Source organism: Pseudophryne corroboree, chromosome 1, assembly GCF_028390025.1.
Source record: "Pseudophryne corroboree isolate aPseCor3 chromosome 1, aPseCor3.hap2, whole genome shotgun sequence".
NCBI lineage: Eukaryota > Metazoa > Chordata > Amphibia > Anura > Myobatrachidae > Pseudophryne > Pseudophryne corroboree.
The window spans coordinates 1,043,985,170-1,043,996,736 of NC_086444.1; the positions used below are offsets into that span (position 1 = coordinate 1,043,985,170).

Genomic DNA, 11,567 nt, shown 5'->3' on the forward strand with positions numbered 1-11,567 from the left:
ACTTTATTAAATAAAATAACTTTTAAAAAACAATGTTAACAGTTTTGAAGGGAAAAATTGTCAGTTAAGTGGTTAAATGTTCTACTCATATCATTTTGTTGTTATTGTTGTCTAAACAATGTCTACCAGGAGATGCTTTATGTAAGACCGTACCTCTGACACATTACTTCCCTGATATGACAGAGTTTAAAATTTGTAGTGACTAGTAATTTGGAGAAAGGCAGATACAGCATGACTGGTTTATTAGTTAGCATTACTGCTTCACAGCACTGAGGTCTTGGGTTCTATTCCTGCCATGACCCTGTGTGGAGTTTGTTTATTCTCCCCGTGCTTGCGTGGGTTTCCTCTGGGTACTCCAGTTTCCTCCCACATTCCACTGGTAGGTTAATCGACACCCAACCAAAAATGATGCATAGTGTACACTTGGTAGGGAACATGGACTGTAAGCTCCAATAGGGCAGGACTGATGTGAATGGTTTTGCTCTCTAAAACAACAGTGGAATATGTGTGCGAAATATATACTATATATACACTGCTCAAAAAAATAATGGGGACACTAAAATAACACATCCTAGATCTGAATGAATGAAATAATCTTATTAAATGCTTTGTTCTTTACATAGTTGAATGTGCTGACAACAAAATCACACAAAAATGATCAATGGAAAATAAGAATTTACTCACCGGTAATTCTATTTCTCGTAGTCCGTAGTGGATGCTGGGAACTCCGTAAGGACCATGGGGAATAGACGGGCTCCGCAGGAGACTGGGCACTCTAAGAAAGAATTAGGACTACTGGTGTGCACTGGCTCCTCCCTCTATGCCCCTCCTCCAGACCTCAGTCAGGGAAACTGTGCCCGGAAGAGCTGACACAACAAGGAAAGGATTTGGAATCCCGGGTAAGACTCATACCAGCCACACCAATCACACCGTACAACTCGTGATAACTATACCCAGTTAACAGTATGAATAACAACTGAGCCTCACTGAACAGATGGCTCAGAACAATAACCCTTTAGTTAGGCAATAACTATGGCCCTCATTCCGAGTTGATCGCTAAGTTTTTCGGTCGCACAACATATTCGCAAAGTTGCGTTAATGTAGTAAATATGCGAACCTCCGCCCCCAACGTATTTTTGCACATTCGTATGCAGTATTACACAAAGTGGGCGTACGCCAAATGACATCGCAGTAATGCGAAACCATCGCAGCATTGCGAATCCATCGCAATAACACATACTTAATCGTAAAAATACTAAGTTTTAGTAGATTTACACATTTTACCGTAAAAGTGCACACTTTTAAGGAAAAACGCACAAAAATGTTTTTTTAAAGCTATTAAGTGAAATTACACCATTCCTTTTAAAGTCAACAAGCCCTTTTCAATAACGAATCCAATTAGTGTAATGATTGATAATGTTCCTAAACAATTAAGTCTGCAAAAAAAACCAGATTAACACTTTGTTGCCATAATTGCCCATCAACATGTAAAAGTGTATAATTTTTTTTTTTTCCCTTTGTTTGTTTTTAAAGGTGTTGTTTGTGAATGAAGGTGTTTACATGTTTCTTAACACAATAATCTCCTGTTTTTTTTGTTAATAATCTAACGTAAAATGTGTGTAATGTTTTTTGCAAACAATTTCTGCCTGCCAATCAGCTGATCCTTTTTTGCATTAATAAACACAACACCCGGTTAACTTTAATCAACTTTTTTTATTTTATTTTTTAAAATAAATCAGTTTTTTTTTTCATAAAATAAACAAAATCATGCAAATTTTTGCAAATTATCAACACAATGCATTAATCCTTGCAGGTGTTGGCGCATGGTGTAAAGAATGCCTCCAAAACTTGTAGGATCTCCAACTGCAACATCTAAAATTAAGATGCAACACAAACATTAATAACTTAATTACATTACTTATTATCCAAGCAAGGCGCAAAGCACACTTAAATGCAGGCATGTCCAAACTGCTGGACTCCAGCTGTTGTGAAACTACATATACCAGCATGCCTTGACACAGTTTTGTGGTCAGGGAATGCCAAAGCTGTGTCAGGGCATGCTGGGATGTGTAGTTTCTCAACAGTTGGAGGGCCGCAGTTTGGACAGGCCTGCTTTAATGGCAAAGTTACTACATCCTGCCTGTTTTATGGTACAATCATTAGCAGAACAACACACAAGCCTGCTCAGCCTTTTTTTAAGATTTTAAAGTGTTCCAGACCATGGGTTACATTTACTACTATGTGAGTTATATTTAAGATGGAACGTTGCCCATAGCAAACAAGCAAAAATATGAATATTATATTGTAGAAGTGGTTCCCAATTTTTAAAGTATAATCTTATTGGTTGCTATGGCCGACATCCCATGTTAAAGATAACTACCATCTTCGTCAATGTTACACCATGTTGGCATTCATTCCCATTTGTTTTTTTTTTTTATTTGTTTTTTTAGGGTGTTGGTCCTGCATCATCACACTGCATATCAACATCTTCAGAAGGACAACATATCCTAGCATGCCCACACTCCATGAAAGCTGCCCTTACTAAATAAGGTCAAACAGGTTTGACTTTATCCAATAATCATTTTGTGAGTGTAACTTTCACACCACAAATCATTGGGTCGTTAGGCTGCCTAACAAAGTGAAGCATGTGATTTGTAAGTGTAAATATTAAGAATACACAGGCACAAGTGTAAAAGAACAACAACATACTAAACTCCACTCAGGTCTAACTGTTTCCCAGAAAACCTAACACATATAAACCCTGTTGTCCTGCCAACCCTGTTGACCTAATGAGTGTCGACCTAGAGTGGACACACAAAACATGGCACACATAAACACTGGACATATAATGACACTCAAATAAATGTAAATGCAACATGTACACCATGAAGAAAAACACAATTAATTTTCCTTGGTACAAGAATTCCAACAGTACAACACTGCATGTTTTGTCATTGTAAGTGTAAGTAGGTAATCATTTTTCACAAAATGTTAAAACACTTACTTTCCTCGGCAACATGAAGACTCCCTGAACTGTCTTCAGGGGCTTCCTCTGCCCATTCACTGGGTGGGGATGGCGGCTGGATGGGGGAAGGCGGCTGGATGGGGGAAGGAGGAGGGATTGGGGAAGGAGGCTGGATGGGGGAAGGAGGCTGGATGGGGGAAGGAGGCTTGATGGGGGAAGGAGGCTGGATGGGGGAAGGAGGTTGGATTGGGGATGTAATTTCAGAGGGTGGGTCTGATTGAGAGGGCGAGGGGGGCGGTGAAAATGTTAGGCCAATAGAGGGTGAGGGGGGCTGAGAAGGTGAGTTGGAAGTAGAAGGAGAAGGGGTATGGGAAGGAGGAGAAGGGGTCACAGAAAGAGAAGGAGAGGTTGGCTGAGAAGGGGAGTGGAAAGTGGAGTGGGCCTGGGAAGCTGAGGGGGCCTGGGAAGCTGAGGGGGCCTGGGAAGCTGAGGGTGACTGGGAAGCTGAGGTGGATTGTGAAGCTAAGGTGGATTGTGAAGCTGAGGGTGATTGGGAAGCTGAGGGGGATTGGGAAGCTGAGGGGGAGTGAGAAGGGGAGGGGGAGTGAGAAGGGGAGGGGGAGTGAGAAGGGGAGGGGGACTGGGAAGTGGAGGGGGAGTGAGAAGGGGAAGGGTGCTGAGCTGGTGCATCATGTGGTGCTTGCCGTTGTGGTCGTCCTAGAATGATTGTTAAAATATAATTAAATTTGCATGTTAAATTACATACTAATCAATTGTAATTTTCACTGTTCGGTTCCATGTAAAAGAAAGTTTTTTTTAGAATTTTAAATAAAAAATTATTCAAACCTCTTCATGTTGCCCACTGCAAACAAAATTATGAAATAAAAAAATTTTGTCGGTCATTCCTGTATCTATTCCATTGAGACATATTGATTTGTCTAGCCAACATCACCAGATCACTATTCAAGCTACCTTATTATATAGACAGCACTGATCAAGTTTTTTGGTACAGTTTCCTGCCTGGTTACTAATTATGTAAAACATGCACTTGTTTAGGGACACTTTGCTACAGTCAGTAATGTTTGCCCTAACCACACACACTGTCCTATTTTTTCAAAATGTTCACTCAGTGTTGCAATTAGCCTACCACTTAGTGAAAATTTGCACTATTTATGCTAATAATCTTATGTAATGTTACTTACTGCGTGCATGCATAGTGCGGATTTGCTGGCGGATCTCCGCCAACAGCTCTGGAGTCCTCCTTCGGAGATCACTCCATCTCCACTCTAACTGGATGATGGTCCGCCTGCTGCGGACGCGAGACCGCAGCAGGCGACGGACCTCCGCGTAGGCCTCGCGCTTAACACGATTGGGGATGAATCGCCCAACGCGGCCTACGCGGCGGTCCATCACCGCAACCAGGACGCGGAGCTCCCGCCTGGTGAAAGGTGCCGCACGCATCATGGCAATGGCGTTTTCCTTATTTGGGCATATATTTATAGTGTCTGTTAGCATGTGATTGGTCCACAATCTATGCTGTCATATGTCATTTATAATAACTTTATTGATCTTTGCAATGCTGTGAAGAGCAGAGTGTTATTTCGCACGAGCGGAACAACGCATTCGCATAAGCAAATTTTAAGCAAAACACAACCAAAAAATTTAAAACAAAAAAACACAGACACAGACACACACACAGTTTTAGATCAATTTATAAACATATCTGAGTACTCACCTCAGTTTGTGTGGTCTTTCAGCTGGACATTCACAAAGTGGGCAACATTCAGTTTCATTTGTTTGTGTTTTTGTTTAAATAATCATTATGTTAGAATAGTAAAAAAATAAGGACACTATTTAGCAACATCACAGTATTGTTTTACACAAAATTAAATTGTCAGCTTAACGTGTTATTGTTTTTTGAAGATTAAAAAAAAAACAGATTCAAACACACAAAAAGCATTACACAATGACCTTACAATAGCAAACACAATTTCTACATTTAAATAAAAAATGATGCATACTGTGCTTTTATTTTGGTAACAATAGAGTAAAAAAAAACACTATACCTGAAAAATTCAGCAACAATGCTTGCCCTGACTTGGCTCCCCCTCCTTGTAACACTCCCCCCACCGAAGTGTCGGACAACCCCTGGCTCCTCATCAGGCAATTCCTCTGTCTGAGGAAGCTCTACGCTACTCCTTACCGCGATATTGTGGAGTATAGCGCACAGGACCACTATTTTACTTGCCATCTCCGGCGAATACATGATGTCGCCACCAGTGCGGTGGAGCACACGAAACCGCCCTTTAAGGACCCCAATTGTGCGCTCCACCAGCTGCCTAGTGGCAGTAAGCGCGGAGTTAAATGCCGTCTGTGGTCCTGGCCTGGGATTACGGTAAGGAGTCATGAGCCAGGGGGTGCAAGGATATCCACGGTCTCCTGTTTGAGGGGGGAAAAAAATTAGAAATAGTCAATTTGGAAAAATATACAAAATTTTGAACAAAATATGTGCAACAACTCACCCAATAACCACATGTCTGCTCGTTGACTTGATCTTAATCTGTGCCATATCCCTGATTGTCTAATGACATACGCATCATGGGAACTTCCAGTAAACTTTGCGTTCAGGGAAAGGATCTGGAGGGATGGCCCACAAACAACCATTACATTCAGAGAATGAAACAGTTTCCTGTTTCTATAAATTTCTTCATTATGTTTTGGTGGCTGAATAGCTACATGTGTGCCATCCACAACCCCAATAACATGTGGGAAGCGACTACCACCTTCCGCAAATTGCCGCTTCACCACATCTAGGGCACCAACATCCAAAGGCATAGCAATAAATTGCTTCACACGCTTGAGGAAAGCCTGGCAGACACGCCGCAGGACCTTACTGAACTGGCCCTGCGACATGCCAACCAGGTCTCCAACCACATGCTGGTAAGACCCTGTTGCCAAAAAATGTAACACAGCAAGGAATTGTGTCAATGGTGGTATTGCTGTAGGATACCGAATTTCAGACTCCAGATCACTCTCTATTATGGAGAGAGTGTCTAGGATTAGATGTGGTGGCAGCCTGTATCTACGTACAACCACATCATCTGGCATCCCAAAAAGTAGGACACGGGGTCGGAAAATTGGTGGCCTAGCACGCCTCCGTTGCCTTGGTTGATGAGGAGCCGGTTGTGGTTGTGGGGCTGGCGGTTGGGGTGGGAGTGCTGGCGTGGGTTGGGGAGGTAGGGCTTCTGCTGCGATAAATATAGACATCACACACTTTTATATAAAAAAAAATTGAATAAGACAAAAACAAAGTCCAAAAAATATGCAAACAAAAAATTTTTACAAAAAGGGTGTGTCAACTTACTGCAGGAGCGTAAGACATTTTTTCTGGGTTCAATTCAGGACCAAAAAGAATATTATAAAAAAAAAAAAAAAACATTATTTTTATAATGAAAGCTACATATGTTAAATTGTAATTGTTAAAAATACTATTATTTAAAAAAACAGAACATCAAACACATCACAAACAACTACTACAAAATTAAGAATAATTGGTTAAAAACATTTAAATTAAAAAAAAAAAAAGTTAGCCCTTTAGTAGCTAGCCCAGCCAAGAACAACACTACTTTGCTGATCAATCCCGGTAAAAAACATAACATTTATTATCAAGATGGAAAACAAACATAATCAAAACACTTTGAACAAACACAAACAGGCACCAACACAGGCCCAGGGAACTTACCTGATCCAAAATAAAGAAAGGAACTCTTTGTGTTATATAGCACACAAAATAAACAAAATCGACTAGGGTTACGTCACCCAAAACAAATCTCCTACAAGAGAGCAAATATGACAGTCAAAAACAACATACAGACCAATAAACCAAACAGGCACCAACACAGGCCCAGGGAACTTACCTGATCCAAAATAAAGAAAGGAACTCTTTGTGTTATATAGCACACAAAATAAACAAAATCGACTAGGGTTACGTCACCCAAAACAAATCTACAAGAGAGCAAATATGACAGTCAAAAACAACATACAGACCAATAAACCAAACAGGCACCAACACAGGCCCAGGGAACTTACCTGATCCAAAATAAAGAAAGGAACTCTTTGTGTTATATAGCACACAAAATAAACAAAATCGACTAGGGTTACGTCACCCAAAACAAATCTCCTTCAAGAGAGCAAATATGACAGTCAAAAACAACATACAGACCAATAAACCAAACAGGCACCAACACAGGCCCAGGGAACTTACCTGATCCAAAATAAAGAAAGGAACTCTTTGTGTTATATAGCACACAAAATAAACAAAATCAACTAGGGTTACGTCACCCAAAACAAATCTCCTACAAGAGAACAAAAATGTCAGTAAAAGCAATGAAGCACAGGTTTATTTGCAAAAATGGACTAGCTAAATATATATGTGTAAAAAAGAATAACAAACAATCAACATAAAATAAACACTTTTAAATCAAAAAATGAACAACAAGACGAATTCCAGAATACTCACAAACGAAAAATCGCAGACAAAATGCTACACTGACTATATTCTAAACGCAAACGAAAGGACAAATGTATGCTTGACAATTACTCACTCTGAAAATTCCTATAGCACCTTCACGCACAAGCCAACAAACTCAAGTGAAAGAAACTCCAAACTACCTACACTCACAGCGTGCAAAGTAGGCCCTTAAATAAGCAGTGCAATCATTAATCAGATTAACAGTGTACACCTGTGTGAATTAACGCTACGCACGTAGGTATATAAGCACACACCTCGGCGTACACATGTCATCACAAACATGGCTTCTCGTGAGCAAATCGCAGCAGAGATGGACCGCATTGCAGAGCAGGAGATGGCATTGCGGAAAAGACGCCTAGATTGCCAAAGGCGCATGTTGGAATCCGCCTCTGCGGATGTTGAAGAGGCAGGACCTAGTACTCTGCAAATGTCTGCTTCTGAACCACAACAATTGACTGGGGATACCCTGCCACACACACAAAGTGACCAAACTGAGGGAGAATTGGCTTTAGCCACACAAACACAACAGACAGAAGCTGCTAGTGAGGAGGAAGATGGTGATGACCAACAAGAAGAAACCTCACAGGCTACCTCCAGACGGAAGAAAAGACAGCCTGCATTCACTAAGAGGGAGTTGCGTGTCTTGGTCACGCAGGCCATGTCCAAAATCCATAGAGGGCCAAAAAACATGGGGGCTGCTTCAAAAGATCGAATCTGGAGAGACATCACAAAATCTGTGAATGAAGTTGGCTCTGTCGTCAGAACATCACAGGAAGTGAGACGACGGTAAGTGCATATTGACAGTCCTTTTTCTGTGCTAAGTTGACTAAAAAATGTAGTTACATGTGATGTTATGTCTAGCAAACACAAGCAGAACACGTGTCCTATATATTAGCTTAGACAAATAATAAGACTCTACTTTGTCCCTCTTTCACAATACATATGTAGGTGGGCCGACTTCAAATCCCGCCTGAAGGCAAAGAGAGCTGCGGAGTGGAATGCCTCAAGGGCTACAGGTGAAGGAGCACCTGTCGCTGTGGAGTATACTGCCTTGGAGGAGATGGCGATGCCCTGTGTCAGTTATGAGGAGGGCCAAGGGGTGTCTCATATGGACACGGACCTGCCTGAGATCCTGACGGGACATGACTTGGAAGGTAAGTTTACACATTTAGTTGTCTGTAATTTTGACAGTATTGATAATAAGAAACTAATTTTGTATCCTTCTTTTTTCCCACACATTCTTCTATTTGCTTGCCACAAAACACAGCACAGGGGGGTGATCCGTTTGAGTCACAGGACGGTTATGTGGTTGAGGCTGAGGTGGAGAGACCTAGTGAGTCTGGCAGTGTGGGCCAACAAATCCCACCTCTGCAGGTTCCTACTGGCCCCCCCACCCAACCCTCTGCTATCCCGGAGATCCTGCTTGAAATCGCTAGGTATGGTGAGAGCCTAAATCGGTTTCAAGACGGGGTCATCCGGGAGGTAAGCCAGATAGCTGTCCGGCTCACTGAGCACCGAACCTGTGTTGAGCAAGGTGTTGCTCAACTCTGCCAAGGTCTGGCAGAGATCAGGCAGGGCCAAGAACAACTTGCCTCCTCATTCCAAACCCTTGCAAATAACATCTTGCAAGGGCTCCAGGCCATCGCTGTCTCCCTTGCCCACAGTGGCAGAGAGCCACCCACATCGGCTCCCTCCCCTGCCCCTGCCCAGGAAGAACAGCCCACTGGGCAGGCCCAACGAAGGTCGCTCCGCAGACCTTCCAAAGAAGAACAGCCTCAGGCGGGGAGAAAAAGAAGAAAATGATGTCTCTCCAGATGGGCAGCACCCATGTTTTTGATGTTGCCTCTATGTATTTTTGGAGTTGGCTTGTGTGACCAGAATGGATAACTCCCTCTTAGTGAAATGTATTCTTTCTGTTTGGATGTATTGTAGCCTGTGAGTTTATGTGTATAAACACCAGAGCCATCTTCCTCTTACTAGTGTGCTATGTATTGTTGTGTTTGTGTGGTGGATCCTAATTCTTTCTCATTTGGTTTAAAATTTGTGTGTGGCAGGGTGTGTCATGTTTTATTTATGCTTTAAAAATATACTTTTGTCAGAAGCAGAATTTTGCAGAGTACTGAGTTCTGCTATCTAATGATTGTCAGTGCCATCTGCTTGCTGCTTGGTCCATCTCTGCCTGTGCGACTCACGTGGAGCCATGTTGTTTAAATGTTGTGAAATATTATTATAGTAATAAAAAATATATTTCAAAAATTTGAGCAGTTTCTTCAAGGTAATGCAGTTCCAGAAAGATTAGGTCAGCATATAGACACTTGTAGACCAATCTGCTAATTCTCCTTAAAAATTGAAAATAAAAACAAAAAAAAGGTATGCTTTGCACCACACTTTAATGTCCATATTAAGTAAACAGACACAACGCTTTTTATAAATATCTATGGTCAACAGGACATCATTTCAAACATTGTCAGATATTATAATCAAATATTATTGTGACTTTTAAGACTAAATTAAAGTGTATGCTGCATTATGTGGGTGTTGGTTTATTTGTAAAAAATGTTGCAGATTTCAAACACTTTCACAAATATTTTCACTTGCTTGTATTTGGGAGTCTTACACACATTAAAACAAGTTTTAAAAATAAAATACAATTGACTTTGCATTAATCAATTATCATAAATATCATAAGGCTAATTTGAAACACTATAATATACTGTATTCTAGGACTGTATATAGTATCATCTCATTTGCCAATCAATGCTTTCAATTTTATAACCAACTGTTACTTAAATGAGAAAAGATACTTTTAAATCCTTTTTGTTTCCACTGCTGTGATTTAAGATGTTAAAAGTCCAACTTGAACCAATAAATCAGATTGAACAGATGGAAAGTCTCTCCAATGGATTATTATGATTGAGTATATTTGCACCGTATATTCCAAAGGTCTGTAGATGTTCCTAGGTTCTTATTTTTAAAATTGAATGCAGACTATGGAACAATGGTGCATTTCACTTCATCAAAATAGTGGAAACTAGGGTTGTAGTCCTTGTTATAGCACAGTTTTTATGACAGCTGTCCAATAGTGGATATTTTATAGATGGTAAATTCTCACCTCACCGCAGTCACACACTTGGATGCATATAACCGGAAAAAAGCAGTGCCCAGCTGCGGACGCACGCCGCTGGATGTACCTTTTGCTGGAGTCGCTTATTTTCCGGAATCAGTCACCTTTTCATTCCCCAGCCGGGGTCAGCGGTGTATTAAGTGTGTGCGGCAGCGTCCGGCTGCAGCTACACGCCGCCAAGCCTCACCTCGTTCTGTGCCGCTCTGCTCTTTCTCTCGCTTGGAAAATATTCAGTGTTTCCACTGCGGCTCAGAGGTGTAGACGCTGTCCCAAGTGTGCAGGTGTTTCAAAAAAGCCCAGATGGTGGATTGTCCTTAACGCGTTTCTCCGTTGTGTCCTTATAACGGTTTCATCAGAAGGTATCCAGTAGTGCTTAGCACCATCCTATTTAAACTAGTCTCCTCCAATCGGTTTCATTTAATTTGATTTGTTAATTATAGGAGACAGGTGTGTATAGATATCTTATGCACTTCATTAGTGACCAGCTGAATATTCTTTGTATCAATTAAAAGGGGATGAATCTCCACAATCCCCACATATACATAGGTGTCCTTTTATCCTATCGTATTTCTTACTTACTTTTGTAAAATGTATTATTTCCAAACAATAAAAGATATACATTATAATCATATTAAAACCATCAGTATATACATTTTAGTAGTTAATTATACATATATATATATAAATATACACATATATGATATGATAATGGCAACACATGAAAAAAGATAAATGAATATAGCAGACTACCAGATCTATCAGAGAGAGCGTGGCCCAACAGACAGAGGCACTGACTCCCACCCCACCAGCCTGGGTTCGAATCCCACATAGAGACTCCTCTTTATCTGTTGTTATATTATAATAGTATTAATCTTACCGCCGTAAATAGCGGAATATATTACACAATTACCTCTCCAAAGTTTTTCTTCCTCAATATTCTAGGAATC

General features: G+C 40.8%; 1 long non-coding RNA gene across 1 annotated transcript; it reads right to left on the minus strand.

The window, feature by feature from the left end:
* Nucleotides 1-3,497: 3,497 nt before the first annotated feature.
* Nucleotides 3,498-5,601, minus strand: LOC134986752 (uncharacterized). Its single transcript, XR_010192597.1, has 4 exons — nt 5,488-5,601; nt 5,032-5,404; nt 4,701-4,722; nt 3,498-3,682 (listed from the first exon to the last, which is right to left on the minus strand). It is a non-coding gene; the product is annotated as an uncharacterized LOC134986752 (long non-coding RNA).
* Nucleotides 5,602-11,567: the final 5,966 nt, after the last annotated feature.